Source organism: Stenella coeruleoalba (assembly GCF_951394435.1).
Source record: "Stenella coeruleoalba genome assembly, chromosome: 8".
In the NCBI taxonomy this organism is placed as follows: domain Eukaryota; kingdom Metazoa; phylum Chordata; class Mammalia; order Artiodactyla; family Delphinidae; genus Stenella; species Stenella coeruleoalba.
The window spans coordinates 63,296,977-63,311,557 of NC_137154.1; positions in this window are offsets into that span (position 1 = coordinate 63,296,977).

A 14,581-nucleotide genomic window follows, 5' to 3' on the forward strand; every position below is an offset into this window, starting at 1 on the left:
TTATGTGCCCTTTTTCTCTGAGCCTCACAGGAGGCTCACAGAAGTCAAAGCAACAGCTTTTCATTCAGATGGTCCTGAGTTCACCAGTGACCAGCTTGTGTGACCTTGGGCATTTTATGTGACCTCCTTAAACCATATCATTTTCCTGGATTAAAAACTGGTCTAATATTAGTTCCCACATTGGTTTTTGGTGGAGCAACATAGTCATCTGTTTTTTTTAAAGCTCATTGTAATGCACTTACCACATGCCAGGCGCGGTTCTAGGAGTTTATAAACATTAACTCACTTAATAGTTAATAGTTAATAGTATGAGTAAGACTCTTTTCGTGTGTCTATGAAATACTGAGCTGGTTAGTAAGCTATCTACCTCGGCTCCGGATCTACCTTTCCACACGCTGGTTTATGGCTGGAGTTGGTACTCTGCAAACCAGTTCTTTGGGAGCAGCGGGTTTTCTATTAATTCCTGTCAATAGAGGGCAGTAGGGGGAGACTGAGGCTGGAGAGGGGAGATGTCCTCCTTTCTGTTTGCTTGCCATTATTTCCTTGCAGTATCCCTTCCAGCCACAGCCTTTCACCCACCATCAACCATTGGTCCCAGCCTCTTCCACGCTCTAGAACCAGCCTCACGAGGCTGCTGAAAACTCAGCAGTAGGTCACTTCCTCCAGGTGTCCAGCTTCTGATGGTCCCAGCCTCTTCCCTTTTCTCCAGCCTTAGAAATGGGAGCTGCTTCCTACAGTTACTCTCTGTGGTTGCCCTTCCCTCTCATTCAGCCCTCTAACACCTGTGAAACCAGTTCTTTCTATTAAATTCTTTCTGTTGAGCTACACCTACTACAGTTTTCTTGACTGGTACAATTATTATCTCCATTTTACAGATAAGGACATAAGACCTGGAGAGGTCAAATAACTCACTGAAGTGGGCCAGGATTTAAACCCATATTCCAGAGGCCATGGTGGTGACTGGGACACGAAGGGCTTACATTTGGGAAATGCTTAGCCTGGCCTGGTGTGGGCAAACACTAAAGGGACAGTGATAATCTGACCTCCAATCATCATCCTCATCGTTACTCTCACCGTTGCATCCTACATGACAACTAGCACAAGGGCGTGTACAATAAATGCCCATGGAACTGAATTTGATACACCTGAATAGGGAAGGACAACGTGGCATAGAGGGACCACAGAGCCTCTGCATCTGATCCCTCTGACTCCCTCCTTTGGAGGTGTTTCCAGGGTAACTGATTCTCCTTCTCTTCTTATCCCTCTCTCCACCTCCCTGCCACCCTCTCCCTGTCCCTTAAGTGGGAATAAACAGTCTTCTGACATTCTGAAAAAGTCACAAGGAGAAATGAAAGACTAATTTTGTCGGGTAGCAGAAGAAAAGATGTTTCTTATTTTTCTATTACATTGCATTCTACTTCTCTAGTCCTCTTTTGCAGTGCCATAATTTTGTGATAGCTAATTTTAACAAGAGAAGAGTATCTTTGAACTAACCACATTTCTAATAGAGGTGGCTGTCAGATCCAGTCACAGCTGCATACTGTTATCACAAAACACTTTGAAATCATTATTTATGAACTCATTCAGCCTTCTGTTCAAGCAATTGTTGTACCAAACATAATTGCTTCCAGATAGAAGGATATAACATACTGCATTTTTTTTTCTCATTTAGTTTTGCATTGCCTGATTCTCATCTAGTTTTGCACTAATCCTGAACAGGCTCGCTTCCCTTCCTGGCCTGACCTACAGGCCAGTCTTTATTTTCATGGCTGGTTTAGGCACAAACAATTTATAATCCATTTCATACATGCCCCCGCTTCCGTCCCGCAGCAAGAATGCCAGAAGGAAAATGTTCTTGATCAGGGTGACCAGGGAGAGAACGAATAACCAGCACTTCCTGTGTATTCTCTAGGCCTCTGGGTTTCCCAGAGGTGGTTTTTAAAAATCTATTTTCTGCCCCTCTTGAAACACTCTATTCAATCACTCAGTCCTCTGACAGCCACCAGGCCATCCTTCCCTTCTGCTCCCAGCCCCTTGACCTCACACAAAAGTTAGACAAAGATGCAAGAGGGAGGAGATATGGGAATATATGTATATGTATAGCTGATTCACTTTGTTATAAAGCAGACACTAACACACCATTGTAAAGCAATTATACTCCAATAAAGATGTTAAAAAAAAAAGTTAGACAAAAAGGCAACTGCTTGAAAAAGGCAAGATACGGAAACAGAAATTCATGGCAGCAGCTGCTAGGCTAAGCAGATGATAAAGGGGAACAAATTTGTGCCCTGGGTGTTTGTTCGGAGGTCAGGGCGGTGGCTCAGCGGGGTGAGGGGCGGGCTCTTTGTCCGCGGTGTGATTCGCCCATCTGGCCCATTCAGCATCCCCTGCACCCGCTGACCCCTGATTCACCAGCTCAGCTCCTTCCCATCTTCGGCTCTGAGCTTGTTAAACTGTAATGAGCATAGCCTCCTGCTTCCTCGTTGACTTTGCAACAGTCCGGACATACTTCCATAATGGGGGGGGGGATGGTTTTCCCTGTTGACAGTCTTATTTCTCAGTGGGACAAAAATCGTCAGCTTTATGGAGGAATCAAGGATCTCACTAGAGTTTGGGTTATTTTTGCTTTCAGTGTTTTTCAAGTAGGTTTTCTTTATGTATATAATTAGTGAGATTGACAAGCCTAGTCAATTCCTAGTGAACAGTGATAAGGTTCTCTTCAGCTCCTTATCGCTTCAGTTGGCTTTTGTTTTCCCTTCTCACAAGATGTAACCACTCGACCCCTCCCCTCAGCTCTTATTCAGCCTTAAATCCCCCTGCCCAATTCACCGAGCCTTTCCCCGAAGAGATGTACTTTGTTTCCTTTGTGGATTCACAGGTTAGAGCTTCAACTTGCATGGTTTATTATTGCTCTGGATGTTATCTGTGTCATCAGGCAGCCCACAGAGTAGGCATTCACTGGGCTGTGAAACCAAATGTGGATTCTGACCAAAAGGTCAGTGTTTCTCCCTCCAGGTCATACCAATTATTCCCTGCAGGCCACTCATTATCAGGAAAATGCGCTTCTCAGAACAGGCGGATTCAGTTCTCCTCAGCTTGGATTTGGGGCTTGGTTTCAAATCTAAAAGACTGGCTTACAAAGGGTACAAGTGGAGACTGATCCAGCAGCATCCAAGTGATATGGACGGGAGAGACACCTTTTTGCTTTTCAGGCATCAGAATTAGCTCCACTTCGTTTTATGTTTTTGCAGGCTTGACCCTGCTGTTTCAAAGCAGGTTTTGAGATTTGAGCTCCATCAACATGTTATTTAACACTTTAATTTGCACAGTAAAATAAGGGATAGAAACCATGGTCACCATTTCAGGCTGTTGTCTCAGATTTTTGCCAATATAAATTTCAACTTCTTTGTATAGTAGCTGAGAGCTTTCTCTTTGGAGGCAGATATGTCTGCGTTTGGATACTCGCTAGCTGTGTGATCTTGGGAGATTTACTAGATCTTTCTGAACCTCAATTTTCTTATCTATAAAACAAGGATGATAGTAACAGTATTTAACTCATAAAATGGTTGTGAGGATTAAATACCTGGTACACAGTAAATCTGCAATAAATAGTAATTATTGCTATTTCAATGCTTCCTCTGTATTCCCACAGAACAATTCTGGGTATATCATAATTGCTAACTAAACATTGGTTAAATTGCACTTGACTAAATTTTCAAAGTTCCAGCTTTCAAAGAATCAGTGTGAAATATTGGTATATCTCCAAGGTGGGTAATACCCAGAGTACAGGCTGAATGTTCAGTGAGTTTTAGCTGTATTTTAATTATCATAGAAAATACACACAAACGCGCACACGCACACACACACACACACACACACGCACACACACACACAGTATAAACTTTTCAGATACCATTTAAATGGATGTTGAATGTCCCCTGGGCTCCCCCATCTTACGGTGCAGGTAAGGTCACTTGCACCACTAGCCTTTAGTTTGCTAGATCTATGTCCCTCCACCTATCAAATGCCAAGGCCTCAGCTCACTCCAACTTTGTGCATATCTAGGATTCTGCCCAGCAGAGAGGCAGGTTTTATAATCTGAATTACACCCGTGGCTCTGCTGCTTCCCTTCTGCTCACTGGGCTGTGGCCATCTGTTCCAGTCCCCAGCGCTGCTGCAACTCTGCTCAGATCCCTGGCGAGTGACACTGACCACTGTAACTTCTGAAGCTGCTTTCTTGGCTGGTACTGCTTGAAACTGCTATTTCTACCTGTCTCTGCATTTCTGTGGTTCCCCACTTTTTCTCTTCTGCTGGAGAGTCTTCTAGAGTCTAGCTCTCTTGGTGGTGGCAGGGGAAGGTTGAGATGAAGGTCTAGGACACCTCTCAACATGATTCTTTCAGATTTACCACTCCCTTGGAAGAGTGCAGATCCCTGGACCTCAACAGATTTGGTCATTACATCTCTCCCCTTCTCAGAGTGCACAGATGGTCCCTGGGGGGGGGGGGATGGGACAAAGTGGATTCCAGGACGACCTCATATGTACTCTGAACCTCTGCTTCCTCCTGGACAGCCTATCCTGGAAACTGTTCAAGTTTTTCTGGAGGAAAGGCATTTTCCCTATCTATATTCAAGCTTCGGTAGGTCCACCTGGTTTAATACACACGTATATCAATCAGTTGTAGTCAGGCTCAAGTTTTTCTTCATGAGACTCCAAGGCCACATGCAAGTCAGCAATGTGCCCAGACAGTGATTTAAATGTCCCGAGCATCCTGTCACATTTAAGACATTTGTCTGCCTGGAGCATACAAAGGACTGGCCTCCAATAGGAGCTGTGTAAATTCAACAGAACTGCCCCCAAATCCAAGCTCTTATCCAGTCGAGATGCCCTGCCACATGTCCTTAAAAATATTTGCTTTAACAAGATGTGGGACAGAAATGAAGGGAGGAATTGGAATTTCTTTACAAGTCAGGAGAATTATCAAAGTGGAGCTGGGAGCTTTCTAAAACTCCTGGTAATTACAGAGTACATGAAATTACACAATTCTCACATTGGAAGGGACCTTAGAGATCATCTAGGTTTTATAATAAATCAGTGATGGTGCCACGAATAGAAACTTTGCTCTCTGCGAAGAGCTTTCTGGATGCGAGAAGACACTTAGCATCCATGCAGAGGGATTCCTAATGAAACGGAGAAAACCCTCTCCTTTGAGGAAGAAGACCATTCCTTATGATGAAAAAGAATAGTCACATTCAGCAGCCTTAGTTTTCAGCTTTTATCAAAGCCTCATGTTTCAGAAAGAAAATTTCTCCTTTATAAGAAGAAAGTGAGAGACTGGATACATAATCCACTTGCTGAGCACTGGAGCCATCACAGAGAGAAAATTCATGGCAATTAACAGACGCTAAGTCAGGGATGTTTGATCTAATCACAAGTTCCAACTAGCTCTAACCAAGCCAAAAAAATGAAAATCCTGGACAGAATAACGATTGAGAATTAGTAGAGAAGATATCAAATTGGAACAATATGTTTACATTTCTTAAATCTTGCTTACTGTCCTATATATTGTACAACAGGATATTGAATGGGATTTTTCTTATTATGTCAGGATTTCAGCTAAAGCCCCAACCTAAGGGCAATAGGTGGTACCCCTCATTCTGTAAAGAAACCAAGGAACCATTAGACATGGCCTCCAGGAGGGCTCTGAGGATCCAGAAGGATCCTCCAGCCATCACCCCCGTTGGCAGAAGATGAGAGCCCAGGGCTCCTTTCTTGTTGTTGGTAGACAAAGGAAGAAGCCTCCCAGGGGACCACACCTGGAGATGAGTGCTGCTCTAAGAGGGCGGGCTAGGATCTCAGTCTCTGGCTAGAGGCTTACTGAGCAGCCCGCCTCGGTGGCTCATGAGAGAGCCTGAGCTGTGGCCCCGGGAGGTGGGAAATTCTGTAGCCAGAGGCTGACCAAAGCAGTCAGTGATGGTGGGACAGGAGAGAGACCAGTTGCATGGTGCGGTGATCTCCACTCTTCACACTGACCAGGATGAGGGGAGATTCTTGAAGGCCAAAGAGATACAACAAAAAGTAGCTGGGCCTGAGTCATTTGAGGGTATAACACCCCTGAGGGTGACCTGTTTAAGGGAGGGGACTGTAGCTGTAAGAGGCTGTAAGGTTTACCACCCTGGTCAGGAACTGGGCAGAAAGTCGTGGGAGGTCAGCCAGGGAGCTCTTCACCTAAGTCAGGTTCCCGTAAGGGCATCCAAGAAAACTTGCTCTTGTGTCTAATGACACAGCCAGCTTTGGGACACTTGCCACACAGAGGGCTTCAGCAACCATGAGAGAACTACAGAGAATACACTCAATGTAAAGGCTTTCGCTCCTTGTATTAGTTTCACAGGGCTGCCATAATACATTACTATAAACTTGGGGGCTTAAAACAATAGGCGTGTGTTCTCTCACAATTCCGGAGGCCAGAAGTCTGAAGTCAAGGTGTCAGCAGGGCTGGGGTCCCTCCAAAGGTTCTAAGGGGACAATCTATTCCTTGACCCTTCCAGCTTCAGATGGCCCCAGGTGTTCCTTGGCTTGTGGCTACATCACTCTTATCTGACTTTATGGTCACACTGCCTCTTCCTCTTCTCTCTCTGTGTTTCTGTTAAGGACATGTCATTGGATTTAGAACCCACTTGGATAACCCAGGATAATCTCATCTTAAGATCCTTAACTTAATTATATCTGCAAAGATCCCTTTTCCAAATAAGTTCATAATCACAGGATCTGAGGATCAGGACATGGACATGTCACCTTTGAGGTAACAATTCAACTCACTACATTCCTTGTCCCCCTTTCCTCCTCCAACCAGGTAGAGACCAGAAATTTCAAGGGGAGGGGGAGGAGGAGGGAAGAATAGACTAGATATGCCTTTTTCTTCTCCAGAGATTTCCCACTGCACGTGAAACAGGCCCAAGCTGGGAGAAGAATCTTTGAAGTGAACATGAGGTTGAAATTTTAAATTGTACCTTACTAAACTTTCATTACTTCAAGGTAACTTTGAAGTTTTGAGATCTGTTTGAGACTTTCTCAAGGGTCATGAAAAGGAGACCTGACCAAATAGAACCAAAGGCCCTGATGGGAAGGGATAAAATGGGCGTTTCCTGTTGTACTTCATTGAAATCAGCATATTCAATAAAGTGGTTACACTAATATTAGTTAATAGTTTATGCTTTTCTAACTCAAATGTCCATTGACAGAGGAATGGATAAAAAAGATGTGGTACATATATGCAATGGAATATTACTCATCTATACAAAGGAACAAAACAGTGCCATTTGCAGAGGCATGGATGGACCTAAAGATTGTCATACAGAGTGAAGTTAAGTCAGAAAAACAAGTATCATAAAATATTACTTATATGTGGAATCTAGAAAAATGGTAAAGATGAACTTTTTAGCAAAGCAAAAATAGAGTCACAGATGTAGAGAACAAATTTATGGTTACGAAGGGGGGAAGGGGAGGTGGGATGAATTGGGAGATTGGGATTGACAATATATACACTACTATGTATAAAAGAGATGACTAATGAGAACCTACTGTATAGCACAGGGAACTCTACTCAGTGCTCTGTGGTGACCTAGATGGGAGGGAAATCTGGAAGGGAGTGGATATATACATGTGGCTGGTTCACTTTGCTGCACGACAGGTGCTAGCACAGCACTGTTAAGCAACTATACTCCAATAAAAATTAATTAAAATAGTTTATGCTTTTCTACTATAAGGTCTCTGGGTGTTTTTTTAAATAAGAAAAGTAAGATTTAGAGGTGGAGTGTGCTAATATATGTTCTCAGTAACCATCCTATTAAGAAGAGACTATTTGTTTGGGACAAATACCCATGGAAACCCAAACTATAACATTGTACAAAACATCAATCACTGAAACAGGAAGAAGGAGAACAAGCGGTTCTCTTATTAGCAGATTTCTTACCCACCTACCTGACCACCAACTCCAGATACGGACTGATCAGGAAAGTACCTACCCCATCCATCAAAATTCTAATAATGTAGCCTCATATCACTTGAAATTTGTAAGAGCTTTGCCACAATGCTGGCTAGACTGAGTTGTTATTAATGGAAACCTCAAGGTCAAATGAACAGCTAAAAAGGCAACTGTTTATTTGAACAATTGGTTTTTTTGAGATTACAGAAAATGTCTAACCTAAATACCTCTCTGTCCTTTCATGGCTTTTAACTGTAATTTTATTTATTTCAGCTGTTTTCAGCTCGTTGCAATCTTTGTGATGTTGACTTTGTTACTCATGTGTTAGGTTTCACTCATCGTTTTGCATCGTGCACACATTGGCAAACTGGCGTTCTGGGATTGCATTAACAGGAACTTTGGGACAGGGTAGAGCTCTGCGGTAAGCCAGTGGAGACCACTGTTCTAGTATTCAGTCAGCTATAAGGTCAACACTCAGAAGCTTTCATTTAGTTATTTTTGCAGTCCCGGACTTCTTAGAGAAAGAGAAACACCAACAAAATAAGAAAATATCAAGGTCAGTAAGGAAAAAATTACATGGTAAGCCTGGACTCAATCACATTCTGCCCAATATCCTCCTACTTCCACCTCAATAGTTACTGGTCTGCAAAGTTAGAATTCATGTTCAGTTTAATGACTTTCAAAAATGTTAAGGCAAAAACAAAAAAGGTGGTAGAATTCATTTCAATAAAATGTGAAAACCCACAAGGATCCATTTAATCCTGAGTTAACTGGAAATATCAGTTGTCCAGTTACCACTATTGTCTGAGTTTTGGTATAATCAACCTAGTCTCCTTGTCTCTACCTTAAGTGATAGTTGAAGTTGAGGATGGGAAAGTGGTTGGAGGGCAGACAGAATTTAGTAAGAGAAAGAGCTGACAAGAGAAGAGGGTAACACAGAGTTCAGAGATGAAGCAACTCTGGAGCACAGGCATCTAGCATGTAGCTCATGGACCAAATACCATCACTCTGATAGAGAATTTTAGCCAAAACAAAGAATGCTCCCTAATTAGATGACACACCTGAACTAGAAAGCCGGAGTTCTGTAACTACCCTGTCTGGGTCTCTATTGTATAGAGATGTCACCCTAGCGGGTTTTAATTTATTAATAATTAGGAAGAAAGTGGATGCTATTACCTAACTTGGGTTTCATTAATTAATACTAGATCATGATACCAGGGCAATAAAATGGATTATTCAGTATAGGAAATAATGACTTGGAATAAGCTTTCCTAGGCATATGACTCACTGCGATTTCATGCAATAACCCGTGCCAAGCGTGGATCATCTTGACTCATTTTTGTCAGTAGTGAAACGTCACACAGACATATGAAAATTCCCGGTTGCCTCTGCCCTGGACGTCCTGACAGTGCCTGGGATCCTGTCCCGCAGAGCCTTTTCCAGACAGTCTCGGTTCCTTGGGGAGCCTGAAGCAGATTTGCTCATGATCCTGTCTGACTCTTAGGGCCAGTATGTGGCGAGTCCCAACAAGCCAAAACCACCCAAATGCCCAAATCAGTAAAACAGGAAAGATGAGCATAAAGTGACTCAACTTCCTTGGTTGCCACAATGCAATGCAGTGCGTGTTTTCTGTGCTTAAAAATCATAGGAAACGGTGCCCTCTTTACAAGATTAAAACAGTTACTTGGTTTTTAGAATATTATAAAAGCTTAGGAAGAAACTAAAGCTTAGGACTAAAACCAAATCTTAACACTGGATATATTTAACCCCAGTTTATCAATCACAGTGGGAGTACAGCTTGTTTTATTTCTTGGAGCAAATATACACATCAGTGCTTTGGTGACAGAGTGTTTAAAAGCTAACAAATGTGTGTGATGTAGAAAAAGAAATGATATATAAACAAGCTGTCTATTATTTTTGTTTCTTTTCATTGGTTTTGTTGTAGGTATAGCTTACATTATTAACAGCCCAAAGTATTGATAGTAGCTGTCATACACATAGGCATAAGATGCAGAATAGGAAACAGATATACTCTTTTACTTGCTTTGGCATTCATAATTAGCAATTTAGATTCGTCAGAACAGTGTATACTGGAAAATGTTGTGGAGTTCCTCCTCTGAGGCAGGAATATCAGGGATGCATTGATGCTAGCCTCTCTTACTGGCTGACTGAGATTACGGCTCTGGATTGCTCTAGAAGCGCTCTCTCTCTCACCTTGCGCTTTGAAGGGCCTTCTTGCTTTTATTCAAGCAGTTCCCTCCTCCTGGAACACTTTTTACTCATCAATGTCTAAATCACAGATATTTTGAAAGGCCTGGTCCATAAGTCTGCAAGCCATGCTTAGTACATTCTTTCCTCTCTGAACTCCCACCACTCAAGGTCACAGTCTGCACTTTAAGCGGGTGATTTCCCAAATCTTGATCCCCAAAGACCTCCTTTCTCCCTTCTATGAATGCCACCTTTTGAAAAGGTGCATCTCCCAAGTAAACAATATTTATTAAGAAAAAATCCATCTATTCAATCAGTGCTTTTTGCTTCGGCAGTTATTGTGTAACTGTCAATAGTGTCATTTCAATTTAGTATTACGAATTGCATAATCACATGAGTCACTGTCATGGTTGTGGCACTAATTATAATAATGAGGGAAAAGTTAACTCAGCAGTTAGTGGCCTAACTCCAGCTGTTGCACTATACTTGTGTCCAAGGTCAAGCCTGTACTGGATGTGTTCCGTTGGACTACTGAAATCACCAAATATGTGGCTGTAAAGACATGTCACCCACCGATTGATTGCATGCTAGAAATTCCAATGATGTCATCAACAAGCGATCAAAGCTACTGGTGAGCATGAGCTAAGCAGCATTAATGCAGGGGTGGTAATATTGCAGCCTGAAGAAACTTGACCTTTTATTTTAACAGGTGTGGCAAGCTTGCTCTTTCTGCAAAGCTTTATTTAATTCTGAAAATAGCTCTTAAAACTTCAGCTTACTGTCTAAAAGCCCTAAGGTTCCAGGGAGGCTAAAGTGAGAATGAGGAACTCTTATTCTAAGCCTCTCTGATTCTTTTACCAAATTTCAGTTGTATTCAACATTGCTGTAACTTCAAAGGTTCTGGTTCCAGAAAAACATTGATCATAGCTGACTAGCCAAAATGTCAAATAGGAACTGTTAAAGGGAAAAGCTTAGAGTCAATTATAGTGTCCTGTGTATCCAAACACACACTTGGCTGAGCTTGGAAGGAACACTTCTTAACTTTAGTCTCATAGAAATAACCTTTGAAGAAGAAATTATAAGGGTCTAACGTATTGCAGCCCTACTGTGTGCTAGGCAAGTCATATTCATTATCTCTAGTCTACCAACAGCTTTGCATAGTAGGTTTTATTGTCTCAATATAATTTATATTGAGATTTATATTTTTATAAATTTATATATTTTTATATAAAAATTTATATTTTTGTGCAATCAATTTTTCTTCTTTAAACCCGGTGCCCTTCTGTTCAAACTCGCCTTTGACACTGGTTATCCACAGGGTAAAGTCATTACAACAGAAATGAAAAGAGAATCAAACAAATATGGTTCTTGTCTATACAGTCTAAATAATAGACTTACAAGAACGCTTTCAAGGTGAATTTTGACCACAACAGAAAAAACATACAAATTCTTGGGCGAAGGGTCTAAAAGAAAGAAAAACAACAAATTCCTAATTTCATCTTTTATAAAGAGCTGTGCTGTTTCTAGTTCACCCCTGTGTCTAGAGTATAGCCCTTTGGAGCCCCAACTGAAGATCTGGAGTATCTGTTTGTGTCCCTCTTCCTTAGAGAGCCTTGAACTTTAATTTTTGTCTTTCACGTAGTCAGCCACTAGGGCAAGCTCATCTAGGCTTCTCAGCCTCCTGTCAACTGCTTTCTGCTTGGGACCACTCAGGACTTGGCAAATGCCTCAAGGACTCACTTCTCTGCACTTTCCTTCCTGAGAGGTTCTTGGCCTCTCAAGTGCTGCATGCTTTGGTGTCTTGGTCAGTTCGGGCTGCTATAACAAATGTACCATAGACTGGGTGGCTTAAACAACAAACATTTGTTTCTCACAGTTCTGGAGGCTGGAAGTCCAAGGTCAGGGTGCCAGAAGGGTGAAGGCCCTCTTCCTGGTTTACAGATGGCCATCTTCTCATTGAAACCTCTCATGGCAGAGAGAGAGAGCAAACTCTCTCATGTCTCTTCTTATAAGGGCACTGATCCCATCACGAAACCTCCACCTTCATGTCCTAATTACTGCCCCAAAGCACCAGCTCCAAACACCATCACATAGGGGATTAGGGTATCAACATACGAATTTGGGGGGGATACAAACATTCAGTCTATAGCACATGATAAACTTAAACGCTAATTTTTGAATGCTGTCTCCCTAAGACTGTAAAGGCTCTGCTCAGCTGCTGCTTCCTGCTTGTTTTCTGCTCATATCTTTTCACATGTCACTGCTTTGGAATGAGTAAATGCCTCAAAGGGAAAGCAATGTAGCACAGGACTGTGGCACATGCACAGAGTCTGTATGCCCCTCCATGTTCCTTTGAGAGCAGCAGAATGTTTTCCCTTGTGCTGCAATCAGTGTGGAAGTGGCACTAGTTGCTGGCAGACCCAAGGGACCTGGTAGTCTAGAGGGAAGGACACAGTAGCAGATAATGACCAAGGACCATTGTCCTGTGCCTGCCCCAATCACATACTTTAAGGCATGGATCTCCTTAAACCCACAGGGGAAAAAAAAGAAGAGGAGAGGGGTAGAAATCCTACATTCAGTGTGATTCAGTTTTCATCATCTCATCAGGTAGAATAGAGACTTAAGATAGAACTAAAGCTCAGTCACAGAAAAATAAAGACAATTATATATTTCTTGCATATCTGAGTTTGTAGTCCATGCAGGTCATTCCTGTTAATGGGATCACACCATAAATATTGCTCTGTGACTTGCTTAACTATATATCATATAAAATTCCCCAGACAACATATATAGACCTATATTTTTCCTTTCATAGTTGCATAGTAGTCCCTAGTAAGGTTGGATATAATTTATTACTCCATTCTATACCATTGATGAGTGACTAGGAGATTTTTCATTATTTATATTAGAAACTGCATTATCATATTCTCATGCTTTTATCATTGAATGACAAAAACTCTAGAAGTGGAAATGCCAGTCTAAAATATATCTACATTAAAAATTTTAATAGATGCTGCCCAATTAATCTCCTCAGTTATAGCAATTTATATTCTCATCACTGGTATACAAACATGTCCTTTTTTGCACACTCACAAAACACTGATGCTATCAGTTTCACTATTTTTGTTAATCAAATGGGAAACAATAATACTTCATTATTGTGTTAATTTTTACTTTCCTGACCAACAGTGAGGGTGAGAATCTTTTATATTTCTATTGTCTAGTTATAATTCCTTTTCTGTAAACTATTTGTTTCATTGATTCATAGTTTTCTGATCCTTTTCTTAATAATTTATAGTCATTCTTTTTATTGTATGCCTATTAATCCCTTTTCTGCTACATGATACTTTTTAAAAATTAATTAATTAATTAATGTATTTATTTATTTTTGGCTGCATTGGGTCTTCGTTGCTGCACGTGGGCTTTCTCTAGTTGCAGTGAGCGCGGGCTACTCTTTATTGCCGTGTGCCGGCTTCTCATTGTGGTGGCTTCTCTTGTTGTGGAGCACAGGCTCTAGGTGTGCGGGCTTCAGTAGTTGTGGCATGCAGGCTCAGTAGTTGTGGCTCACGGGCTTAGTTGCTCTGTGGCATGTGGGATCTTCCCAGACCAGGGCTCGAACCCGTGTCCCCTGCATTGGCAGGTGGATTCTTAACCACTGTGCCACCAGGGAAGTCCCCTACATGATACTTTTAATAGTTAATATTTATTGAGTGCTTATTTTGCCAGATACAGGATTAAATGCTTTAGGATATTATCTTAATCTTTATAAAAACCTCATGTTATTACTACACTCACTAGAATGGCTAAAATAAAAACCACTGACAATACAAAGTGTTGGTGAAGAAGAGGAACAAAGGAGTTCATACATTGCTGGTGGAAATACAAAATGTACAACCACTGTGGGAAACAGTTGGACAGTTTCTTATAAAGTTAAACATATGCTTACTATATGACCAAGCGATCCCACTCTGTATTTATCCATGATAAATAAAAACATATGTCCACAAATATATTTACTTGCATGTTCATAGACTATTCATAGTAATCAAATAGTTCCATACTGAAAAGAACCCAAACATGGTTTTAACTGTGGTTTTATCAAATTCTTCCAATTATGAAAGTTTTTATCTTATGCAGTTCACTCTTATTTTGTTTGGCACATAAGAATTTGTAGCAGAGATATATTCCTTTTACCATTCAAAATATCCTTTTCTGTCTTATTGAATATTTTACTCTGAATTCCACTTTATTTAGTATTAATTTTGTCTCCTTGTTGTTGTTTAGTTTTTTTATGCCTTGTACATTTTTCAGTGTTTCTCTGACAGGGCTAATAGGAAGTTGGTATTCACAGATGCTCAATTATCAATTGCTGATAACAAATATCTGTTC